At 40.5% G+C, this 25309-nt stretch overlaps 1 protein-coding gene across 1 annotated transcript in view; it reads right to left on the minus strand.

Moving 5' to 3' along the window:
* The window catches only part of LOC124607167 (dopamine receptor 1), a 1071117-nt gene that overhangs the window by 536811 nt on the left and 508997 nt on the right, over positions 1-25309 (minus strand). The window contains exon 2 of the mRNA XM_047139381.1: positions 13453-13601. The gene's annotated coding sequence lies outside the window, so the exon portion shown is untranslated. The remainder of the gene's footprint in view (positions 1-13452; positions 13602-25309) is intronic.

Here is a 25309-nt window from a genome sequence, read left to right on the forward strand (position 1 = left end):
TGGAAAGTGACATGTTTAGCCCTCATACATTTTTTGCATTTGACTAACACTGTTCTAATTAGTCTTTCCATATTAGAAAAATGTCTTGTTTGATTTATTTTTAAAAAGCATTTCTTTGGTCCAAAGTTGCCATTATTTAAATGTGTACACCATATGTACTTATTAATTAGTTCATCTGGGATATAAATGAACCATTCATTCGTTGCAACATTTCATCTAAAAAAATAAAACATTGTTTTTTACGAGATAGTGCTGTCGAATGTCTGGAAAATCCTTACTTCTCTACTTGTGTTTGATTCCTAGTATTTCGGGATCCTTGTCCTGTTCTTTGCCTATGTTTTTCAATGTTGTCGTAATGTAGTTTTCGAAAGGTACTTGTTTCATAAAGTACATTGTAAACTGGTCTTCTGCTGCTTCCAAACCTATGTTATTGGATGCACCCTGTGGACATCGTGATAAAGCATTTGCTAATACATTCGCTGGTCCTAGTGTGTGTGTAATAGTAAAGTCAAATTCTTGTAGTATTAACATCCATCTGGCTAACCTCCCATGAGTTAGTTTGGCGGATAACAGAAATTCTAATGCTTTGTGGTCAGTGTATACTTTTGTTTTTCTTCCGAATAGGAAGTATCGAAAACGTTGGAAGCCCCATACAATGGCCAATGCTTCCAGCTCCGTGACTGAATAGTTTTTCTCGCTTTTTGTGAGTACTCGACTGGCAAATGCAATTGTTCTATATGATCTTAGTCCTGCCTGTTCGTATTCTTGGAATAAAACAACTCCTAAACCTGTTTTCGCGCTATCAGTGGCCATTCAAAAATTTTGTGTTAGATAAGGATGTGCTAAAATCGGTGCTGTTGTTAGTGCGTTTTTCACTTTTAAAAATTCTTCATTGGCTTGTTGATCCCATACCCATGGCGTGTTTTTTTCCAGTCAATGCACATAGGTGTGGTGTTGCGAGAGAGTCGATCCAAATTAATTTTGTATAGAATCCGGTGAGACCTAGAAATCCTCTGAGAGTTTTCTTATTATATGGAGTACAGAACTCTTTGATTGCCGTTAGTTTTTCTGTGTCGGGCATTACCCCTTTCTTGGAAATTATGTGTCCTAGAAATTTGACCTCTCGCCTTCCAAATTTGGATTTTGTTATATTTACTGTGACCCCATGCTCTTTCATGATCTGTAACAACTGATTTAATGTGTCGTTGTGTTGTTCCCAAGAGGGTTCAGCTATAATCACATCATCAACATAACAAGTAAATTTTTGTAAAATTTCAGGACTGAGTATAGTATTAAATCCCCTAATAAACGCTGCTGATGATATGTTTAAACCAAATGGCAATCGTATAAACTGATAACATCTACCGAGTACGATAAATTCTGTAAATTTTCTACATTCATTCTGGGGCCAATTCTATTTGCCAGAAACTACTCCGTAAATCATTTGATGAAAATATCTTAGCACAGTGGAAGTTTTGTATCAATTCCTCTAATTTTTCTGGGCGATCTGTCTCAGTGAATATGATTGTGTTGATCTGTCTAGAATCAAGCACTAACCTGATGCTCCCATCTCGTTTTTGTACAATATGGAGCGGGCTGTTATATGTGGAGGTAGCTGGTTCAATAATATCGTCATCTAACATTTTAGGTATCTCCTGGAATACTTTATTGCTGTAGCTTAATGGGATTGTATAGGGTGGCACTCTAAATGGTTTGTGCTGTTTTACTTCAAACTTGTACTGAAAGTGCTTAATACTGCCAGTCTTAGGTAAAAATACCTCTGCTTTATCTCGTAAAATACCCTCTAATTCTCTTTTACTGTGTCCCGAAATATCTTGAACTTCTTGCAATTTTTCGTCGATTTCTTTATGGACTTCTAACGTGAGTTGAGGCGATTCCCGCTTTTGTGCATACCATTATAATTCTTCATCCTCTTTATCTCGCGTCATTCTTAATTGTTTGTTTATAACTGGTATTTCTTTTAATTTTAGCTTTTGATCAAAGAGAAGTGTGACATTCCCCAATGTTACGCTACCTTTCCCCATATCTATTATCGCTCGTCTCTCATTTAAAAAATTTGCACCTATAATCAAATCTACAGTTAGTTTAGGTATAATCACGAAGTTGGCTTCGATCTTTTGACCTTGGCACGAAAGAGTTAACCTTGTTTGTCTCGTAACTTCCACACCATTGTTTCTAATAGGACCTCTTACTTTAATCTTACGTGTTTTCAGAACTGTCAATTCCTCATTGGCATTAAACTGCATGAATAAATTTTCTGAGATCGCAGTCAGTTCACTTCCGCTATCAATTACAATATTGACTGGGATATGCTTTACCATGGCCTTCACAATTGGTTGAATTTGAAAGGGTCGGTTCTGTTCTTCTTCTTCCTGCATCAACGAATCCTCCACTGAATCATACATTAGTCTTTTTAGGAGTTTCCCTTCTGAATTCGTACTTTCTGTAGGATAAGATTCGACTGCTACTTCTCTCTCTTTTATTTCCTCTTCTCTATTTCCTCCATCATTTACGCTTTCTTCAACATCCTCTACTTTTTCCTCATCCTAGTCTATCTTCTCCTTCTTCGTCGCTGCTTCCACATAATCGCATATAAATGCTCTAATTATCGCTTCATAACTTCCTTCATTATATACGTTGGGTTGTGTTCCCACTCGTAACTTATTTTCAACTTCTGTCGACTGCGCATTATCCTCATTGAATTTGCTTTCCCTGGTTTCCATCTCAAATAGCTCTGCAATACTCATTACTTCGTCCTTTCCTCCTACATTCATTGTGCATGCCTCTGGTAATTCATCTTCCTCGTCAGTATTCTCACAATTAATTTCGTCCCAACAGGATATTGTTATTTCCTTGTCTTCGTTTTCATCTGGTCCCTGCGGATTTATTTCTTCCTTCTTCTCTTCTCGTGAAAAGATTTTTACTACTCTGTTCAAGGTGCTGCAATTGTCCTGGGTCGGTGCATCATTCTCTTTGGCATGGGCGCTTAGCTGTCAATTCGGACGTTTATCGGGGTTTGGTGGTATTACCTCCACCTCTTCTATCTGTAGTCTCTTTTCTTGTTCAGATTGTTGATAGTGGTTTCTTTGTTGATAATTTGTCGGTCTATTGGTTCTCCAGTACCCGTTCCGGTTGTCGTTATTCCCTCTGTAATAGTTGTTGCCGTTCCTGGGTGAATTATAGTTATTGCCATATTCTCTTCTAAATCCATAACCGGTTCTTTGTTGAAATCTGTTGTCGTTTCTTGGTGCGAAGTTATCACATGGTTCGTAATTATTGTTTCTTCGTACTGTGTTTTGCGGATTCCACTGCTTTTTGCTTTCGTTTTCACGTGCGCTTCGTCTTTTTCTTGCGTCATCTTCCAAAAATATGAACTCTAGTTGCCTTACAATACCTTTAAATGCTTCGACGTCATTGCCTCCGCGACCTACTAATGATTGCTGGTATTTCAATGGTAGCTTCATTGTGCATAATTTAATCAACTCTCCGTCACTGTGTGGTACATCTAAGCATTGATTTTTCTTTGCCATTAATTCGAAAAATTTCACGGTACTCTTCTCTCCTAAATTTTCAAAATATGGGTTCTGTAATAATTCGTACTTCACTCTGTTCTGTGCTTCGCTGGACCAATATCGTGAGAGAAACTTCTCTCTGAAATCTTCGTACGATCGGCATGTCGCTGCAACAATCTGCATGGTTTCTGCGACTATTCCTGACATGTGTGCACATATAAAGTCTAATTTGTGTGCTAATGTGCGGTGTTCTGGTAATCCCACTCGGAATTGATCAATAAAAGTTCGTGGATGTAATGAGTTTCCTTCTCGAAAGTGTTGAAATTTTCTGACTGTGAGGAAATGATCGTTGTCGTACTTCGTCATAGTTCCATATGAAATTCGCGATTCTTCGCCACTTTTGTTTCTGATCATTTCTCCCGTCGTTCTTTCCGGTTGTGGTAGATCCATTGGATATTGTCCACTGTAACTTTCGCCTACCCTTGCGTAGTATCGTTGGAGTGGTACGCAATAATTTTCTTCCATCGGTTGTGAACGTGTAGCTGGATGCGTTCCACTGTACTCTTCGCGACCTGGCTTTCCATTGTCACGTATGTTACTTTCCGCCTGTGATTGGAATCGCAAATGCATGACATCTTCGTTAATTGCTTGTTTTTCCGGTGCTGTTACAGATACGGATGTGGTTGCAGACTCTGTGCTTGTTCGATCCTGTTCACTACGCTCTTCAATGGTTTGCAACAACTCTGTTCGCAATTTATGAAATTCTCGCTTCGTTTGCGCTTCTATTTTGACTATGCGGTTATCATATCTTTTCAGCGCTGCTTTTGTGATACGTTTGTGTAAAACACTGTTTTCAACAATTTCACGGGCTGTACTTGTTGCTTGTCTAGTAATTTCGTCTATCTGTTTCTCTAGTTTCTTGACTTCTCCCTGGGTGTTGTTACGTAATGTTTTGATCTCGTCCTGAATGTCATTATGCAATGTTTGTACGTCCTCTTGTACCTTGTCAATGTCTGTTCTCAATTGATTGTGACCTGTTATTATGTTTCCTATCACTTCGCGAGATTCTTTTGCCTCGTCTTCAATATGACTTGGGTGTAACTGAATTTTTTTTTTTTTGTTCTTTAATCTCACGCATTTGTCTCGTGGTTTCTGCATTCTGAATTTGAATTTGGTTCGCTATGTCTTTATTTTGCCTTGTCATGATTTCCGTAATTTGTTGTAATAATTCTACCAGATTGGTGGGTCCTATTGCGTTTTCTTCCGACGTCCTACGCTCTGTTTTCGCCCAAGTGTTGGTTCGCAACCGATTGCATTGAACTGTGCTGTGACACGTTTCTGCTCGCATTCCTTGTGCTCTGTGGTGAGGGAGCTCTGATTACTTGTACTGTGGGTTCTACGTATTCAAGACGCAAGTTAGAATCCTCATCGACTGTCTCTCTACTTTCCTGCTCCTCTGTCGTATGCTGACTTACGTTTTCTATGCCCTGACGTAGATTATCCTCGTTATGGTGCGTTATATGTCCTATTTCTCGCGATACTGCATCGTCTGTTGTACTGTCCTCTATTCTCTGTCCGTCTTCTTCCTGGGTCTCTACCTCAATTCGGTCAAGGTCTCGATCTGCCATTGCTAATCTTTCCGAATCCCTTATTTTCTGTTTTAAAAGCAATTCACACGCCATACTTCGCGTCAACGTGCGCTCATACGATCTCACGCGTTTCATAAACTTTTTGTTCACACGACTTGACAATCAATTCACTTACTTGTTGGGTCAGAACCAACTTGTCAACGATGTATCCGCCACCTGTGCGCTTGCATTGGAGAGAAACCTTAATTCTAACAATATTAAAATTCATAGCTTAATTATGCTATTGTCTCTGCTAGAATGTCTCACTGTCTATTGAATACCTTCTTACTATCTATCGATGCAGCTACTGTTTTTAACTATTTATGATTTTTTAAAAAAATTTTATTACGAAAATTTTTCAACAGGATATTTTTCTGACCTAGTTAGGCATGTGGTCGACTTTCAATCATGGTATTTTACCATCCTGGCAGGGTCGCCATTTCCTAACATTCTGCGTGGTGTCTGTTTGTTCTGTATCATGTCTGCCTACGACTTTCGCGCAACGACACTCTGAGCGTGTTTTTTAGGGAATTGACTAGTTTGAACCTGGGACCTGTTGCTGGTTAGGAGACGCCAGACCACACATGACGTGTAGAATTCAGAAGAGTTCAGTGAGACTAGCGATGATATAACCAAATACTTAATGATTTCAGCGTTAGCTCCACTGCACTCCCTGTAAAAGAATCTTAATACTAACTAAATTTAGTTGAAGGGTTCAAATGGCTCTGAGCACTATGGGACTCAACATCTTAGGTCATAAGTCCCCAAGAACTTAGAACTACTTAAACCTAGCTAACCTAAGGACATCACACACACCCATGCCCGAGGCAGGATTCGAACCTGCGACCGTAGCAGTCTCGCGGTTCCGGACTGCAGCGCCAGAACCGCGCGGGCACCGCGGCCGGCAGTTGAAGGGTTTCAAGGCTTTCCTATTTTTAGGTAGCTGATAAAATAACGTCGAAAAAGCAGTTAAGTTTAGTACTTGAAATTTTATTCTACTCACAAAACATTGTTTATAAATTGCACTATTGATAAAAGGAAATGTTTTAATACAGGATGGTAAAAACCAACTGCATTCAACAAAAACGTGAACGAATATTTCCTGAGTGGGTTTCCAAGTTCTACAATGGATCGAAGGATGACCTATGCCATATCACATCTATAATCTAAGTTTAAATTAAGTTTCAAAAGAGAGAAAACTATCAAAATGGTCTACAGTGACCCTCAATTATCTTTAATTACTTATCTAACTTGTAAATTACAGTGGCTGATGTGGTTTCTCAATAACAATATAACAGAAAAATCATCGAGTTTCAGATTTTTACTTCAAGTGGCAAATGTGAACACCATGAGCTTTAATTGACGATCGACACTTGTATTACGCAAAAAGGGGGTGTAACAGATGAAACTTCTGCAGTTCTGAGTGAAGCTTTATGCGCTGTTATGCAGCATCGCGTGCGTTCATTACCTTGTCGGTGTTCGTCAAGGGGTGGCGGCCAGCGCAGCTCCACTCACCTTGCTGTCTAGGAAGCAACTCCTCCTAACTTCTCCTTACTACAATTTACCGAAGTTGGTTTAAAAAACTATCTGGCTGTGTTTTCATCTGACCAATCAGGGTCTCAATGTTAACCTTAAGCTCCACCTACAAAAATTCTGTCTATCCAATGAGAAATGTTATACTTTTCGTGGTGGGGCAATATTTTTAAAGTTTGCAACGTAACAGACGCGAAAAAGTCTCATGCTAAAGCTTGCAGCTGGTGTGGTCCTTTGAGCGTTATCGTAAGATCTATACTGTTCTTCTGAAGGGCTCTATCTTTTAACATGGGCTGGGGGTGGTCCTAACCTAACAGAGACGCGAAAAAGTCTCACGCTAAATTTTGCGGGTGGTGTAGCTCTTTTTGTGTTATCGTAAGAGCTATACTGTTCTTCTGGAGGGCTCTAGCTCTTAACATGGGCTGGGGGGTGGTCCTATCGTAACAGAGACGCGAAAAAGTCTCACGCAAAAACTTGCAGTTGGGATGGTCCTAGTGGTTAGCATGCGACGTGGGTGTCCAGTCCGTCCCTTATCGTAGGGCCTTATAGCTTAACACGGTTCTGCTCTCGGCTTCTGTTCTCGTTTCTCCCTCGGAACTGCGTCTGTCTCACGGTGGGAAGGTATGACATGCATTTAGGCATTCTTGTGTTACTCTGTGGTATTCCATTTGCTCACTCGTTACTCGTATTACTTTGGTTAATTTAATGTCACGATTTATTCGGAGCTATGTGACATACTACTGGATTTGCTTATCATGTCAGGGTTTTCATGGAAGGTGTTGGATTTGCCTGGCACCTAACAATGTGTTTTATTTCTTAACTGCATTAACGTGACTAATACTTCGCAGGCGCTATACGATCGCACAGTGCAATGTACAAGGTGAGTCACGTTTGACGTACCACCGTTTTTATTCCTTTAACGGTTCCAGATATCGAAATGAGCTTTACAGCAAATTATAATACACTATCGCCATCTTTTTTTGTATGTAAAAAAGTGTCTTTACTCTTGTATCGCTCGCGATACTGAAGGGAATACGTTTTTTAAGTAGAGTTATATACTTTTTAATGGCATCAGAAGGCAGCTGAAAAGACGAGTTAATGTTGCGGTTCCAACTCCCCGCAAAAGAATCCGAGAAGTATTTTAAATTTAAAAGCAAGTCGGTCAGAATCGACTCTTGCGTTGTAAACAAGCAAATGGCAGGCTACGTTGTCGTTTATGTTAACCTTATGAATAGGTTCCACCATTCGTCTGAAATTTATCAAATGCACCTGAAAATGGGACACATCTCCTGAAACCGGGTAACGCTTACCTTTTTAGAAATAAATAATTTTTATAGCTGTAGCGGATTTTATCATTGAGAATTTCATACCCTTAATGTTATACAAGGGAAATTACGAAATCTCGTTCGTCATGAGCACAAATTCCTATAATAGTCCAGTCAAATAGCAAATATACCTTGCAAAAGGTGGGGTAGAAGAGTTTATTTTTTCAACTCGTTGATATGGTTGGAAAGATTATAAAACTGAGTTTCTCCAACAAAATTTCGCTTGGGAAAACTTTCTGCAGTCAAAGAACTTGGAAAATTTCAGCTTTTTTTCAGTTTTTTCAAAATATCTCAGTTTCATTTGCTCCTATCGCTGTGACGGCTAGTTTCTTTTTTAAAGAGCACAAAATTCTCTACAAATTTGATTCTTGCCATTTTTTCTACTCCCAATATCTTAGGCGCTACAGCGCCTCAAAAAATACCAATTTTTCAAATTTTGAGCATAGTGGCAAGATACCTTATTTTTGAACACTATTTTTTTAAGTTTCTGTTTGTGTAGTATAAATACATTATACATCATGTTATATGTTGGAATTTACCACCTCACTTTCAGGTATTCAATTTCACTGTGTGCAACATGAGGCCGGCCGAAGTGGCCGTGCGGTTAAAGGCGCTGCAGTCTGGAACCGCAAGACCGCTACGGTCGCAGGTTCGAATCCTGCCTCGGGCATGGATGTTTGTGATGTCCTTAGGTTAGTTAGGTTTAACTAGTTCTAAGTTCTAGGGGACTAATGACCTCAGCAGTTGAGTCCCATAGTGCTCAGAGCCATTTGAACCATTTTTTGCAACATGAGGATTGCTGGGCACCCAACTATTGTGGTTCTTACATCACTACCTGAAGTTCACTATGGGCCACCTCAGCCCTCGTATTTGTAAAACTATAAATACAAAAATACATCATTAAGAGACATAGACACACACACACACACACACACACACACACACACACAAACACACACGCACACAAAATAAATTGTCTCAGAAAACAACTAATATTAGCTGCAACAAGCAACCTAATTAGGTACGTAACTATTCTTGTGTATAAAAGCCACACAGTTGACATTAAAAATAGGTAGCTTTATTACAATAAACTGCATTCTCAGTTACTAAAAACTGTTGACAGTTTCAGGTGAGTAGTACTTGTAATATCGCACTTTAGCGCACTTGAGACGGATATGAGCATCACTTCCAACGTTTTGATGGGCCAGGCTCCTCAGTGTCACCAGAAATACCTTGAGTCACGGATTCAGGGTCTGTACGTAGATTTGATCCCAGATTGACCTCTTCTTTAAACAGTGAGTCAGCCTCAGCAAGTTCGTTGATTTCGTCAGCGGTTTCCTCGACATCCTCCATAACATCTTCTTCATTGCCCTCATATAAAAAATTTGGCACGTTTTCACAGTTGACCCCAAAACATTTCCTGCAAATTGAAAAACATTTCAAACCCGCTTTTCTGCAGGAGCACTCTCCGCCACAGTTCAGCTTGCATGAGCATGAAACAATGTGAAGAAGTGCTTCAGGTGCTGGATCTTGGCTCATTATATCGGGTATTGGACCGTGGTCACTGTGATTCCAGCCCCATTTCTCAGGAGGTTTCCAGTTTCCCATCCAACTTTGGGCTTGTTGGTAAGTCCACAATGAATGATGTCGTGCAGCATCTTGTGTAGGTGGCAACCGTGCAAGATTCAGTTTGCTTTTTGTGGCAGACTTGGCGAATAGCTGGTACCGCAAATGGTCTAGTGTGTGGGAACTGCTGACACCTCCACTATACAATGCGATAGTAGCCTGTTCTGTTGCTGTTATTTTTTCTTCACGGGTAGCATGTGGTTTATTGAACGTGCAAAGCGCTGAGGTTAGGTGTTCATTTTTCGCAACAATATTGCAGCACTTAATTTTTCCTTGACCAAAAAAAGCGGATGTTGTATCACATCCGCTAAAAGCGTGAGTGAACAGAATATATTCACTGTCAAACTTGTAAGATGTAGTGGAAAACCACTTGTCTTCTGCATTTACTCTTCCTGGCTTTAAGAAAAATAAGTTTTCAATGCCTTGCCCCAAACCGGTCATGAGCACAAGCTGCTCAACATCTTCTGCTACAATGACAACACTTCCAAAATCTTTGGTTCTTTCAATGGCAGATGTTACAATCATAACGTCAGCATCTTCTTGTGTCTGGTGCACTTCAATGCTACACTCCAGAAATGCCTTTTTAAGAAGTGTGATCAAACGCATTTTGTTTCAACCAACTGTAGAAAATGTACGGTACCTGCATGCAATCGTATTACATATTGTAACACAAATAAACTTCACGCAGTCCGACGTGAATGTGTTCGTAGTTACTGAATATGATGCTGTTTGTCCTGGCCTTGCAGCAGAGGGAGATGGTAAATTCCAATGAATAACATGATGTGTAATATGTATATACTACACAAATAGAAACTGAAATAACAGTGTTCAAAAATTAGGTAATTTGCCACTTTTGTTCAACATTTGAAAAATTGGTAGTTTTTGGCGTGCTGTAGCGCCTTAGATACTGGGAGTAGAAAAAAATTGTAAGAATCACATTTGTAGAGAATTTTGTGCTCTTTAAAAGAGAAAATAGACGTCAAAGCGATAGGAGCAAATGAAACTGAGATATTTCGAAAAAAACTTAAAAAGTCCGAAATTTTCGAAGTTTTTTGACTGCAGAAAGTTTTTCCAAGAGAAATTTTGTTGGCAACACTTGGTTTTCTAACCTTTCCAACAATATAAACGAGTTAAAAAAATAAAATCTTCTACCCCACCTTTTGCAAGGTACAGGCTTTTTTCTGACCGTTCGACTGGACTATAAGTTCTATCAAAATATCAAGATATTTTAGTTTTCTAGAACAATAATGTTGTAGTAAAATACCGACATAAGATTTTGTAATATACGTTCAACTCCTTATATCTGTGATAATTTCATGAACAGCTTCCTCTTTTTCTGTGATACAGGAATGGAAGAACCGTTTTAGGTTGAGACCATAAAATAAAGAAAATGATGATCTCGCTCTTAAGTAACATGAATATGGCTGCTTAGCGCAGTGTTACTTGTCTAAGTGCTCCACGAATAATGAAGTACAAGGCTCTGTATTTCGTCATGATGTCATTATATCAGTGTATGACGATTTTAAAACGAAAAGCAAGAAGAAGACAAAATTGTGTGGCTCTGTTCTCTTGCAACTACCTCAGGAAAGTAAACGTCCATTATGGAATCCGGTACATAAGCAGCATTCAAAGAAATCTTTCCCGACTCTTGATGCCACGAGGTTTTGTGTTTGGCGACTGCACGTGGTTGAAGTAATCAAACTCTTAGGCCCATTACAGGAAACTAATTGTGTGGTAATGGTTTTAATATACAATATGGCCTACGAAACTATTTCAATAACATTTTTAACTATGGTAATTGTACTTGAGTGCAGTAGTTGCATTCAACATCAAATAAAATGGTTAGGTGTGTTAGTTCTAGAAATATTACTTTTATAGCAGTATATAGATTTTTACATGAAATTCTCAACAAACTGTTGGATGTCAGTAACTTACAGTTACGATATTTCGGCACAGTATTCAGGCCATCTTCGGTTGTATACCGGCAACAGTACACTGAACTCCCTCTCCAGCGAATGTGTACCGCGTATACGTTGCTTTAGCTTACGCGCTTCTGCTGCAAGATGTGCGCTGCTCCGATAACAGTCCGTGGTGAAAGCTCTCCTAACTGTTGTCAGATCGCTAGTCTCCACTCGTTAAGAGCATAGAGACACGCCAGCTACAAGGAGCACGAATGTGTCTCAAAAGGGATTCCATGCAATATATAACTGGAGACTGACGTCCCGATTGATAAGGGCCCCGGTCAGTTGTGAAACCGGCTCATTCATTAATAATTGTGGCCACAAGTTTGAAGTAGGTTCTACTAATCAATTGGATGAATCATAGGGAAGAGAATTTTACGTTACTACCAATTGGATACCTTACGCACGCGCCATACTGAAACTAAACAGGGTTCCTCAGTGTACTATCCCCAGTATAAACATTAAGATGGCCAAGAACGGAACTGATCAAATTTCATTACAGTTGCTCTTATTAAGAAATAAATTAACTAAAAATATTTTATGGTTAAATCGATTTCTGTTACTTTTACAGAACCTTTTCCCAATGAATTAACGTTTTCAGTCACACATTTAAACTAAAATGCAACAACAAAGGCCCTTTTGTACTAAAAATTTTCTAAGAGCAATTGAGACAAACAGTATAGATTGGCTTGGCTAGCAGTGCTTTAGTGCATGTCATTAGCAGCTCGTGGTCAGTGTGTTAGCGGTGCTGGCCTTTGGATGACATCAATACTGTAGTCGAGTAGAAAGCAGGAACAGCAGTCGTAGTGTGTTCTGCAACGATTGAAATGAGCTAGGCCAAGCGCCTGTCAGGTAATTCCGACTCGTAGAAACTTGCAACACTAGCACTCCTGGAAGAAGGGACATTGCGCAGATATGGCTCCGTCATTGGCTTGGGGGTGTTACTCGAATGAAATTTTCATTCTGCAGTGGAGTCTGCGGTGATATGAAACTTCTTGGCTTCTATGAAGTTTGGAAGGCAGGGGGACGAGACGCAAACGGAAGTAAAGCTGTGAGGACGGGTCGTGAGTTCTGCTTGGGTGGCTCAGTCGGTAGAGCACCCACCCGTGAAAGGAAAAGGTCGCGAGTTCGAGTATCTATCTGATACGTATTTCTAATCTGTCGTGCGAAACGCAATGGCTATTGAGAAGAAAGACCTTGCACTGTTGACAAAGTTGTTTTATCGAAACGGGAGAAATAGCGGTGATCCAATGTGGGAATATCACCAACATAAATAGCTGCAAAGAAGCCCCATGCCAATAAATGGGCTAAAATTTGAATAAAATGGTTAATTCGGTGGTGTAGCTGACAATGATATTATTGATTCGCAGTACCACGTACACAAAAATTTCTCCATGTGTTGCTGCTGCATTCCAGGTGACAGATGATCTCCTGTTGTTCAGCTGCGGTCTCTTGAGCACAACGGCCTAAATTTATCGCGAAGGAGTTGTGGTGTAACTGGTGGTGTGTCTCAGTTTAAAAAAATGCCCAATATTACTAGTTCATTAAGGTTCGTACTGGAAAGACGCAAACCAGTAGCTACTATAAGTCTTCCAATAAAATATAGGGAGGCTAACCTTGTAGAAAACTGCTACAAATAGTATTACACCCACTCTCAGCACCTGACGAGTAAAGCAGATTAGCAACGAAAATGTCACGCTTCTTTTTGTATTGTGGAAAGTACTGATGGCTGGTGTCATGTCATTGCACGTGCCTGCTGACTATGTGACTCAGCCAAGTGGTCGGAATTGTCTGGTATTACATTAGCAAGCTGGAGGCATGCTCCCATGTGACAGGCGTGACTCACCGTGATGGGCGCAGCAGTGAGTCCCGTGAGGCGGAGGCAGTGGTTGAGCCAGTGGTTGGAGGGGCTGGCTCGTGGCAGGGAGGTCTGTCCGCCTCAGCCGGCGCCTTTCAGCGCCGCGAGGGCAGCTCACCTCCCAGAGCGCAGCAGCCCTGCAACATAGTGATCACACGCTGGCTGTAGTCCGAGCCTGAGGCAGTGGCTGAGGAGGCCGACACATGGCAAGGAGATCTGTCCACTTAAGCCAACATCCTTGAGCGCCGTGAAGGTAGCTCGCCTCTCATTGTGCCACAATCCTGTAACATCGTGGCCACTCTAGTTCTAATCTGACTGCGTTTGAGATTTCGTTGACACTGAGGAGGTTGGCGCTTGATAGGGATGTATTTCTATCTCAGCTGACACCTCTGAGAGTTGCGAAGGGAGCTCACTTCCCAGGGCGCTGCAAACCTACAACGCAGTAGTCACACACTGGTTCTAAACTGAGGTTACACAGTGTTTGTGTTTACACAGGGCAGCATATGGCACAGAGGTTTGTTTCCTTCAGTGAGTGCCTTTCGACACAGCACGGGCAGCTCTTTCCCCAGGGAGCTGCGACCTGCAACACGGTGCCTACGATCTGGTTCAAGTTTGCTTCATTTGTAGGGTTGATGCAATAGTGGCGTAAACTGGTCAAATCAAGGTTTGCACCTCCTGCATATATACCAACGTACGTGGGCTTAGGGGAGCTGAAGGTGAAAACATAAGCCTTGTGAAAGAGAACAAATAATCCTGTTGTCAAAAAAAACTAAACAATAACCAAAACTGAGACTGCCTAAAAGCAAGGGCGCATCTTCGGACATTTGTGAAATCAAAATTAGCCTCTGGGTAACACAGCGTTATTACGCCTTGCCCATTTTACAATCCACTGCTAACACAGTGATGCGTGTCCATGAATCGACATTTCGGTACTTGTATTGGCTTTCTAGCTTTGTCAGTTTTTGTAAGACACAGGACTTCGTGCAATAAATTGAGAATGAACGCAGCCTCTATTATTGACCATTTGATGTGCGTTTAAGGCTGCTGTAACGGCCGCTGGTTAATGGAATCACCGTATTAGCACAGTCCAGCTTAAATCATCGCACACCGTCACAAAAGCCGTAAAAAAATAAAAAATAAATTTTAGGACAAGGAGTCATGTTAATATGGAATAGAAACATATTTTATCTCAAGACTGTATTATTAATACAAGAAATACGAAACTTTATAATAGCCGTCGTTCCAGAAGGGGCGCGGAAAAGAGGGTCACAGGAAGCTAAGCTCTTTGTCTCACTTGGTTTTCAAACAAAATACGAAGAATTACTCAGAGTTTTCACATTTTCACACATTCATAATACTATCTGTACATTCATGAAGCCGTATACATTCTGTTCTCTTAAAGGATGCTGCTGCTAAAATTTATTGCACTCTCAGTAACGTTCCCTGCGCGATTACCAGGTGAAATTTTCAACGTGTTCCAGCAGGCTGTTCAGTTGAATCTTGCGTCTTGGAGGTACATTTTCGCAACGTGATACATAGAATGCCATTTCATTATCAACAAACGCTTCATCTAAACGCTGACTGTAGGCCTGGGCAACACTTTTGGGATTCTGACTTGATAATATGTAGCCCTCAAATTTCCGGAACTGTGGCCAAGCGGTTCTAGGCGCTTCAGTCTGGAACCGCGCTGCTGCTACGGTCTCAGGTTCGAATCCTGCGTCGGGCATGGATATGTGTGATGTCCTTTGGTTAGTTAGGTTTAAGTAGTTCTAAGTCTAGGGGTCTGATGACCTCAGATGTTAAGTCCCATAGCCATTTGAACCATTTAGCCCCCAAATTATCCTCTGTACTCATGGGAGGTGTCTGACATCGGAAGATGATGCTGGCCCAAAACATGCCTGACATACCGCTCTGCTGAACCTTTGGGATTGCATGTCTCCCCACTTCCACTGTTTTCTACGAAGTTTATCAGGCTTCAGACAAATCGTGCACTGGTCAGGGACGAGAATCCGATGGCACCTATCATACTTTCACTCCAGGTGTTTCTTTTATCTCATTCATCGCACACCATGTTTCTCGGGAGAATACTTACACGACATAAACAGTACGGAAGTGATCATCAGCTGATGCTGCTAACCATAGGCGACCACCATGAGACAAAGTGACAGATAAGTGAGTTGAATGTGAAAATGATATCACCTTGGCCATTCATGGGAAATTTTACATTCTGACAACCATTCTTGTCCTAAAGAGACAATACAATCATCTTTTACTCTCTACCAGTTGATAGCAAAATACTACGAAGAAACGTTAGAACTGGTTTAGCGTTTCAGGATGTAAGGAAAACATCTGATGCTGTGAACAGGAAAATGTATGGTAAACACTGAATAAAAGTGGAATTCATGATGACATGGTATTCCAGATCAGAATTTGGATCAACTGAAATGACGTGTACACTAGGACTGACCCTTGGGAGCACGCGTGATGCACATGTCTCAAGGACCAAATAGCACAGTAACTGAAGAGCAGCGAACTAGAGGCGTGCAATGCCGAGATTGATCATATAAAAGTGATGATATAAAGTGACGTGTCCACCGACGTCACAATGTGGCGTTTAAATTGTGTAGAAGGGGCGGTTCGGGCTGAAGGTCGTTCTATGATGTTTTCGAGATACTTTTCGTACCATAACTTGGCCCAGTCATTCAGGTTGTTGTAAATCTGAACCATGATATTTACTTCAACATTCTAGTTGACAAACTTTTGCTCTTTCTTATAACTCTTCATGGTGACTGTGCTGTGGAAATACGCGTTGACAGGTCTGCGTTCACAGTGCTACATTCGTAGTTTAACAACAGTCAGGAAACAGTCGCACTTTGCTTGGCGCGCTCAATAACCAGATCTTAGCTCCACAGCACTATAGCTACAACCGTTGAAAGCAACAGATCTGCAACTATTTCATGTCTTGATGTATCACGTTTTCTGTATCTTCTCATTAGAAAAAAGGTTTCTCAGAACATTGTATCCTCCTGATTTACACAGCAAATGAAGACAGCATCAGAACCTCATATATTGTCACACTTGTGTATTTATTTAATGAACAATTTACTATTTATCCTGTAATTTTATTTAAATATTGATAGCAACTGGCGTTAAAAGACTGTTCAATTACATGAGTTAGCGGAACATACTTCGGCAAAGAGAACCAAATGATGCTTCTGTCAATAAGGTATATGTAATAGAATTTTTATAACAATTCTTTCACTTAAATAGTGTTTTAATATGTTAGTTTAGAGTAGGAAAGTGGTCAAGATGAACCAAATCACGTCTGCAATACGTAAGAACGATGTATTTTTGGGGGTGATGGTCTTGAGTCAGTGGAAAAGCAGACAGTTGTGGAGCACATGGGAGTGAAGTGTTGACTAGGACTTTTTGAGTAAAGAGCTTAAGGGAGCCACTCTTGACACATTGTGCCGAGAGCTGGAACAAGGCAGGCCAGCCGCTAACATGCATGATTCTTTGGAGAGGAACTGCTGCTATAGTACTGTAACTTTCGAAGAGATTCACGATAGATCTGAATGTGCCCCAGAGTAGGAAACTTTTTGTTATTTGCTTCTATTACAGAACTGAGGATAGACAGAATATGAGTTACCATTTCTGTATCATGTGCGTTAATCTGAGAATTATCATGTCGAACTTCGAATTATTTTTAAACTGTTGAATATTTCGTGTATGCTGGTTGCGAAATGAACTTAGTTTTCGCGTATCTTTCATGTCTATTTAGTTTGGGGATTTTGCTATCATTCTTGTAATGCGCTGAAATAACTTCGCTGCATTTGGTAAGTATATTTTCTGTTCAGTTTCTTCTTCTAATATTTCGGCTGAATACCGTCCAGCCATCTTCAGAGTGAGCCGAGGTGACTAACGCTCCAGCACTTGCTCCGTCCATTTGAACTCGAAGACCGAACCACTGCGTCTGCGGCCAAAGATACACAAGGCGCCAGACGTTGATAGGTGGCAAATAGGTGTAACACGTGCATGTAAATTAAATCTATGGCTGCGCAGTCGATCTTTACTGTGATATCGATGTGTCACGGAGAAGATACTGTCGCGACGTCTTTGTGATTCAATTACAGAAACTGCAGGATTCCATGATTTGTCCAAGCTGAAGCTATCAACTTCTCTGCCACCTTGTGTATCTTTGGCCACATACGCAGTGTTTCGGTTCTCGAGTTCAAAAGGACGGAGCAACCACTGGTTCATTAGTCACCTCGGCTCGCTCATTTCAGCCGAAATATTTGGAGAAGAAACTGAATTTATGCAGCTGCACGCCCAAAATTTTATTTAACAGTCTTTACGCCGCGAAAACATGAAGTGTATTTTCTGTCTGTATTTTAAAAGAACATCATAGGACCACTTCCCTTTTAACTTAGATGTCGTTTCTTGAATAAACCTTATTCCAAATAATTCTCTGTCATGTAAATCAATCACAGACGTTAGAGCAGGACCATGATTATTAAATTATTCGTTTATTCTGTGTATTTTGTTAACTCGAAATCCTAGACAATGCATGGACTATTTTACTGCAGGATCATCACTACAGGTTATTACCTGCAGGGCACGAAAACAGATGTGCGCGGCTCGACCCTATAACTACACCGTGCTATTCTTCTTGAAATAGAGCCCTGTGTAGCACGAGTACCTAAAGTACGTGTACCCGCAGATAAAGACACAGGTGGTTGGCTCATATGGGCTACTGATTAGAAGAGCAACTACTCAGCAGAAACCATTAGGTAGTGTCGGCATGTTGCTGTAGTCTTCAGTCGTACGACTGGTCTGATGCACCTCTCCACGCTAGTCTACCCTGTGCAAGCCCCCCTCATCTCTGAATAACTACTACAGCCTCCGCCCATTTTCACCTTCTTACTGTATTCAGGCCTGGTCTCCCCCTAAAATATTTACCCACATTCCACACACTAATCTTACTAAACTACTCCCTGATGCGTCATTATGTTACTTATCTACTAATCCTTTTTTTAATTGCAAGTTGTACCATTTTTTTCCTCATTTCGAATCAATATACCCTCAACTAGCTACCTAATCTTCAGCATTCTTCTGTAAGACCATATTTCAAATGCTTTTATGCGCTTTTTTAAAACTGTTTATCGGCCACTTTTAATTTCCACAAAAGCGTATACTCTATGCATATACGCCCAAAAAAGATTTCCAGATATTTAATTTTATAGTAACGGATACCATATTTCCTGAGAGAGTGATCAATTGTTTTTAATTTTTTTTAATATTAATTATACCATTCTCACCAGCACATAGTTACAGCTGATAATTAGTTTCGATCACATGTAATGGTCATTTTCAGATCTGATTAACCACTGGTTGTGAAAAGTAAAAATTCATTTAAACAGGCAGTGCTGTAAAATCAAGGTGACAGAACAACAGCACACTTTGTACAATATTCCACAACACCTAGAACTTTACAAAAATGCCACAAGCTTGCTATTGTGCTGTTACCTTTAGTTTACAGCTGTGACTATGTTCGTTCTAAAGAACAGTGACTTTTCGCAGCTCGTAATTAATCATATCAGAAGGTGATCACTAGACGCGATCGAAAATAAGTATCAGTTGTGACTGTTTGCAACTCAGACTGGTGTAATAAATACTGAAAAAATTATATTCTTGTTAACAAATGTTTATTTTTGAGAAACTATTTCTTTCTATTCCCAAGCTGCATTTCATATTATCTCTACTTAGGCCATCATAAAGTATTATGCTGCTCAGTTAGCAAAACTCATTAACTGCTTTTAACACCTGATTTAATTCGATGATATTCTTTTATCCTTGTTTCACTTTAGTTCATGTTGATATCCGGTGCGTTCAACTGCTCATCCAACTCCTTCGTCGTCTCTGACACAATTGCACTGTCATTGGCATACCTCTAAGTTTTTGTTTCCTTTCCCTGCATTCATCTATGTATTTGGTTAAAATTAATAATTACCGCAGTGTCACAGCTATATGTATCATCGTGCCATTTTTTGGTCTTCCGTAACTGATTCAGTAAAAAGGGGCCCATATAGGACCACTTTTTTGTCAATTTGTCACTGTTTCTCTGTCTATCTGTCCGACTCTTAAAAACCATTTTTCTCAGAACGGATAGACTTATCAGCTTAAAAATTCGTGTCACATACTGCGATCTAGCGTCTCGGAGGTGTAAAAAATTAAAGCTTCTAAGTCAATGCACTTAAAAGATGCGACAATTTTTGTCACATGTTTTGACACTGGAAAAATCACTTATCAAAACGTATGGCGTGTTTTCCGTTGACCTCGAATCATTGTATTTGGCAAGAAGCAAGATTTCACAGCATAAGTAAAGGAAAAAACCGAAGATCGTTATTTGTAATTATATCGCACGAAATTTTTTAATTTGCTATCCGACTTTCTGTCTATCCATCTCTCTGTTGAAGCCCCATTTTCTCAGGAACGGGTAGACATATTAACCAATAAATGTAAGATTCTAAGTGAATGCTATCAGAGATATGGCCATTAATGTCACTCACTTTTCCACTCGCAAACTCACTCATTAAAACATATAAGGTACTCTCCTTTGGCCTAGAGTCGTTAAGTTAGATAAGAATCACGATTTCACAATACAACGAAAGGAAAAAAATCCGAAAATCGGAAATTTGTAATTGTTTCACAAAAAAATGTTATTTGCTATCGAACCGTCCAATGGTCTGTCGAGTCTGTCAGTTCGCGTGTAAAGATCCCATTGTCTCAAGAACGGGTAGACGTATCAATTTGAAATTTATGTCTCATAGCTGGGTCTATAGTGTTTTGGCGGTGTAGTACTTGTAAGCGTCTATGACAGTGCAGTCAAAATATACGGCTAGGAATGTCACATATTTTGATACTCACAAATTAAAGGGTGATTCCCGTTGACATAGAGTCGTGAAATTTTTGAATTAGCAAATTTTTACAATAAAAGTGAAGGAAAAACTTCGAACATTGCTAATTTTTTTGAGTCAGCATTCTTTTGACTGGTTCTGACATGGTCAACCACGAATTCCACTCCTGTGCAAATCAATCCGTATCAGAGTAGCAACTGCAACCTACGTCCTCAATTACTTGCTGCCTGTGCTCCAGCCTCTGCCTTCCTCTACAGCTCCCTCTAGTACCATGGATGTTGTTCCCCGATGTCTTAACAGATGTCATATCATCCTGTCCCTTCTTTTTGTCAGTGGTTTCCTAATATTTCTTTCCTCGCCGATTTTGCGGGGAACATCCTCATTACGTACCTTATCATATCATCTAATTTTCAACATTCTCTTGTGACACCAGCGGCGAAGCGTCCATTAAGGCTCTAAGGCTGAGCCTATCCAAAAAATTCCAAAATAATTCGTCCAAACTGAATTTAACCCGATCTGAGCTTGTACCCTCGTAAATGTTTTCAAATATTTTACATTTGAAATTTGTAGTTCCACCCACCAGTATAATGCGTCACTCCTCTAGGTTTGCAACCAATAGCAGCTCGTAATTCCGTGCTTGTTACGAGCATGCGTTTCCTTCATGTGGCAGCCTGTGGTTTCTACATCGTGGATATGGACTTTAAAAGCTGGCGTTTGATTTGTTTCTACTTCTCGCCAGCAGGTGGATACAGGCCTAAGTGAAATGACAAGTGATTCAGCAGTTCCCTACCAGAGAGCGCTACTTCGTATCGTCTAGCATACTAGCAGCAGCAGAATAAGAAAAAAAAAAAAAAGAAACTGTTATCTCTTAATTTAAGTGTTTATTTAAAACACAAAAAGATATTGATAATTCATAGAAAATAAATGTGAAAGAATCACTGGATGTTGTTTGAAGATGACAGGAAATAGCCTATGTGTTTTCATTGTTCTTCAGATTAACATTTAGTGTAGTGTTACTTATTTCAAACGACGGTAGTTCCGCTGCGTGTCTGTAGGCTTTCATATCAACAGTGCTATGTCTAGACGTGACCTTGGTGAAACTTGGGACATGAATTTTGTAGTTAAAATGTAGTAAGTTGCGGTAGTGATTAACTGATTAATGAAGAGTATTTCGCTGTACCCTGTCACGTGTGAGGTGCCAACGTTTATTTGTCTTGTCACTGTGTTGTCGAAAGGAAAACTGTAAGTTGTCTAATATTTAAATCATTGTCTTGTAACTCATGGTATTGCTTGCTACCCCAGACTGACATTGACGCGTTTATTTCATCACACGATGAAATTAATTTTTTAATTATAAACCCAGCATTCTTCTTACGTCTCACTTTGGAAGATAAACTCCTGATGAAAGAACGAATGCCGAAGCAAAGTCTGTCTATTAAAAAATCTTATCAAAAATTCGTAAGGCGTTTTCAGACTCAATGGTACAGTTAAAAAAAGTGCTTAAGTGGCAGCGTTGTTAGGAAAAAAATATTTTTGTTTTTTCTTTGTATTATTTGGAATGTGCAGACTGTTTTAAAAGGTGTAAGCGGGGAGTCGGCGAAGAGAGTCCCCAAAATTCCCCTTCCAAAGCTATAAAACTATGTTGCATTTCCATATTACAGCAGCTATTTAAAACAATCAGCTAGGTACAATAAGAAATGACAATACCCCTACAGAAGCAACAGGCCCGCAAACTTTGAAAAATTACAAGATGTATGATCGAAACAGATATATAATGAAGAGACTTACTTCGACCATCTGTTTTTTAGCAGGGCAAGAGTTATTAGCTCTTCGAGATCATGACGAATCTGAGGCATTGGTAAAAAAAGGAAATTATTTAGTACTTCTGGATTACTTAGCAGAAAGAGAACCATACACGAAAATCGTTTAACATCCGTTGGAGTATTTAAAGGCACCTTTCTCTGACAAACAGAATGCGTTAATAGCTTGTATTATGAATGTTGTTAAAGAAAAAAATTTCAAGGTAAATTAAAAATTTTCCTTTTACATGAGTACAAGCCGATGAAACAACGGATGTCTTAACTAGAAGTGAATTGAGTGTAATTTTTCGTTTTGCAAATATCGAATCAGAGGATGATAAGAGAGATTCGTAGGGTTTTATGACGTGACCAAAGACCGAAGTGAACAAGGCATAGCCACTGCTTTGTTTCAAGTGCTAAGCTAAGCAGTTGGCGTATTGATAAAAACAAATTAGTATCGTAAACATAAGAAGGTTGTAGTTCAATGGCAGGGAAAAGTTATAGTGCCCATTGTATTGTGAAACAAGCATATCCTCACGCTCTCTTTATCCACTGCTACGCACTCCAATTGAACCTAGTCATCCTCTGTGCACGTAGAAAAATTACTCAAGTAAAATTTTTTGTGGCAAATCTACAAAGATTTCGTGCAATTTTAGCCGTTCCAGTAACAGAAGTGAACTTCTGAGGGAAAGGGAGTTTAAACTACCAAGCCCTGGAAACAAGGTAGAGCTTTCATTGTTTTCATTCAAGTGCTGTACAAACCTTTATTCTTAACCAGGGCCGACCAAACGCTGCACAGTGTGCAGACGTGCGGAAGTGCTGCACATGTGCGCACGTGTGCGACAGCGACATCTCTTATTAGACATGTGTCCTAAATGAACCGCGGCGGCTCCACTTCCATGTTTATGTGGTACAAGCAAGAGCGCAACATACCCAGTCTCGTTTACCCCTGGTAACCGTAACCTTAACAGCAAAGGACGAGAGATCTATGTTCTCAGTCGTTTAACAATGACTGGGAACTGCAATTCTTTTTTGTAGCCGTTGGTGAAAACTCACAGTGTTTGCTATGCCTCCAAATAATAGGCGGCCAGCGTAAGTTTCAATTGAAAGACACTACAATACATATCACAAAGACGAGTGTAGTGTATTCAACAGTGAAGAACGGCAAGCAAAATTAAATGTCCTTAAGAAAATGGGTGAGACACATCAACTCGATTATCATTTCACATGACCAGTGATAAACGTGTTTGGATTTATTCCTTTCATAATTAAAAATTATTGTTTACTCACTGTGCATTATTGCCTCATTCTGCTCCACGTTACATTATTATCAGGAAAGTTGGCAATTAAACCGATTGTTCCAATGTATACTTACATTTAGGGTTTTTTTTTTAATGTGTGAAGGGGTACGCTCAGCTGAAGTCGATAAAACGTAACATTCAACTAATTGTCGGTTATTATGCAGATTTCAGACGGAACTGATGAAAGATGTAGCAATAATGGTATTGAAATAGCAGGTGATCATCGAGAGGTCTGCGGTTATCATTCTGTTCAGAGGTCAGTGAGACAGAAATTATGTGGCAGTAACTGAGGGCACCGAGAATTAGTTATAGGAAACCTTTCATTAGTTTAATGTTATTTGAAATCATGAATAAGGTTCGTTGGAATTCGCAAAGTGCTTTCTTTCTTAAATACTAGATCAAAAACATTACGCATATTTACGTGCCGTCAGTCAAGCTGCCTTAATAAAAACCCACAGTTGTTAACGATATTACTTATCTTACTGGGTTAAACTATTAACATAAAAGTAGACATCTCAGTGAGTAGACTGTGACAGTATTTTAAATGTTTAATACGCGGAATACCTTCCCATGGTTGGCTTGCAAGCTGTGGAAAGAGCACTAGAATGCGCCGGTACGGAGTACACCAGCAAGTGGATAAAGCGACATCTGTGGGTAGAAAAATGCACTACATGAACGCTGACGGCTGCGGCGTGCACGCTATGACCCGGAAGTTGCACATGTGCAGGAGCACCGCACGCGTGCAGAATTTCTGGCCGGCCCTGTTCTTAACTATACAGACCTGAGAGCAGCATTTAATGGTGCGATAAACAATGTAGAATGGGACGATGATTCTCTACATCATGCAGCTGGGATGAATGGTGAGATGGATTATTAAACTTTTCTTTTTCTACTGCAGCTTTCTCCGCCCGTCCAGCCGCGCGGTCTAACGCGCTGCTTACCGAGCGGAAAGGCGCGCCGGTCTTCGGCACGAATCCGCCTGGTGGATTAGTGTGGAGGTCCAGTGTGCCGGCCAGCCAATGGATGGTTTTTAAGGCGGTTTTCCATCTGTTTCGGCGAATGCGGGCTGGTTCCCCTTATCCCGCCTCAGTTACACTATGTCAACGATTGCTGCGCAAACACTGTCTCCACGTACGCATACACCATAATCCTCTACCACTCAAACGCTTGGGATTACACTCGACTGGTATGAAACGTGTCCGTGGGAGAGGAGGGGGTGGGGGAGGCTGGGGGACTATTGGGGACTGAACCCCACAATAACGCTAGGTTCGGTGTATGGTGGCGGTGATGTGTGTGGACTGCTGTGGCCTGTTGTGGGGTTGTGAACCACTGAGGACTACGGCGGGACGAAGCCTCTCCGTCGTTTCTAGGTCCCCAGTTTAATAGACAATGCACACACTGCAGCTGTACAATTGGATTTTCCTATACACAAGTTCTTGTTTGACATCTACCAAAATGGAGTATGCGTGCGGAACGATTTGAAGTGGAATGATCATATAAAATTAATTGTTGGTAAGGCGGGTACCAGGTTGAGATTCATTGGGAGAGTGCTTAGAAAATGTAGTCCATCAACAAAGGAGGTGGCTTACAAAACACTCGTTCGACCTATACTTGAGTATTGCTCATCAGTGTGGGATCCGTACCAGATCGGTCTGACGGAGGAGGTAGAGAAGATCCAAAGAAGAGCGGCGCGTTTCGTCACAGGGTTATTTGGTAACCGTGATAGCGTTACGGAGATGTTTAATAAACTCAAGTGGCAGACTCTGCAAGAGAGGCGCTCTGCATCGCGGTGTAGCTTGCTCGCCAGGTTTCGAGAGGGTGCGTTTCT

The sequence above is a fragment of the Schistocerca americana genome, chromosome 3 (assembly GCF_021461395.2).
Source record: "Schistocerca americana isolate TAMUIC-IGC-003095 chromosome 3, iqSchAmer2.1, whole genome shotgun sequence".
NCBI lineage: Eukaryota > Metazoa > Arthropoda > Insecta > Orthoptera > Acrididae > Schistocerca > Schistocerca americana.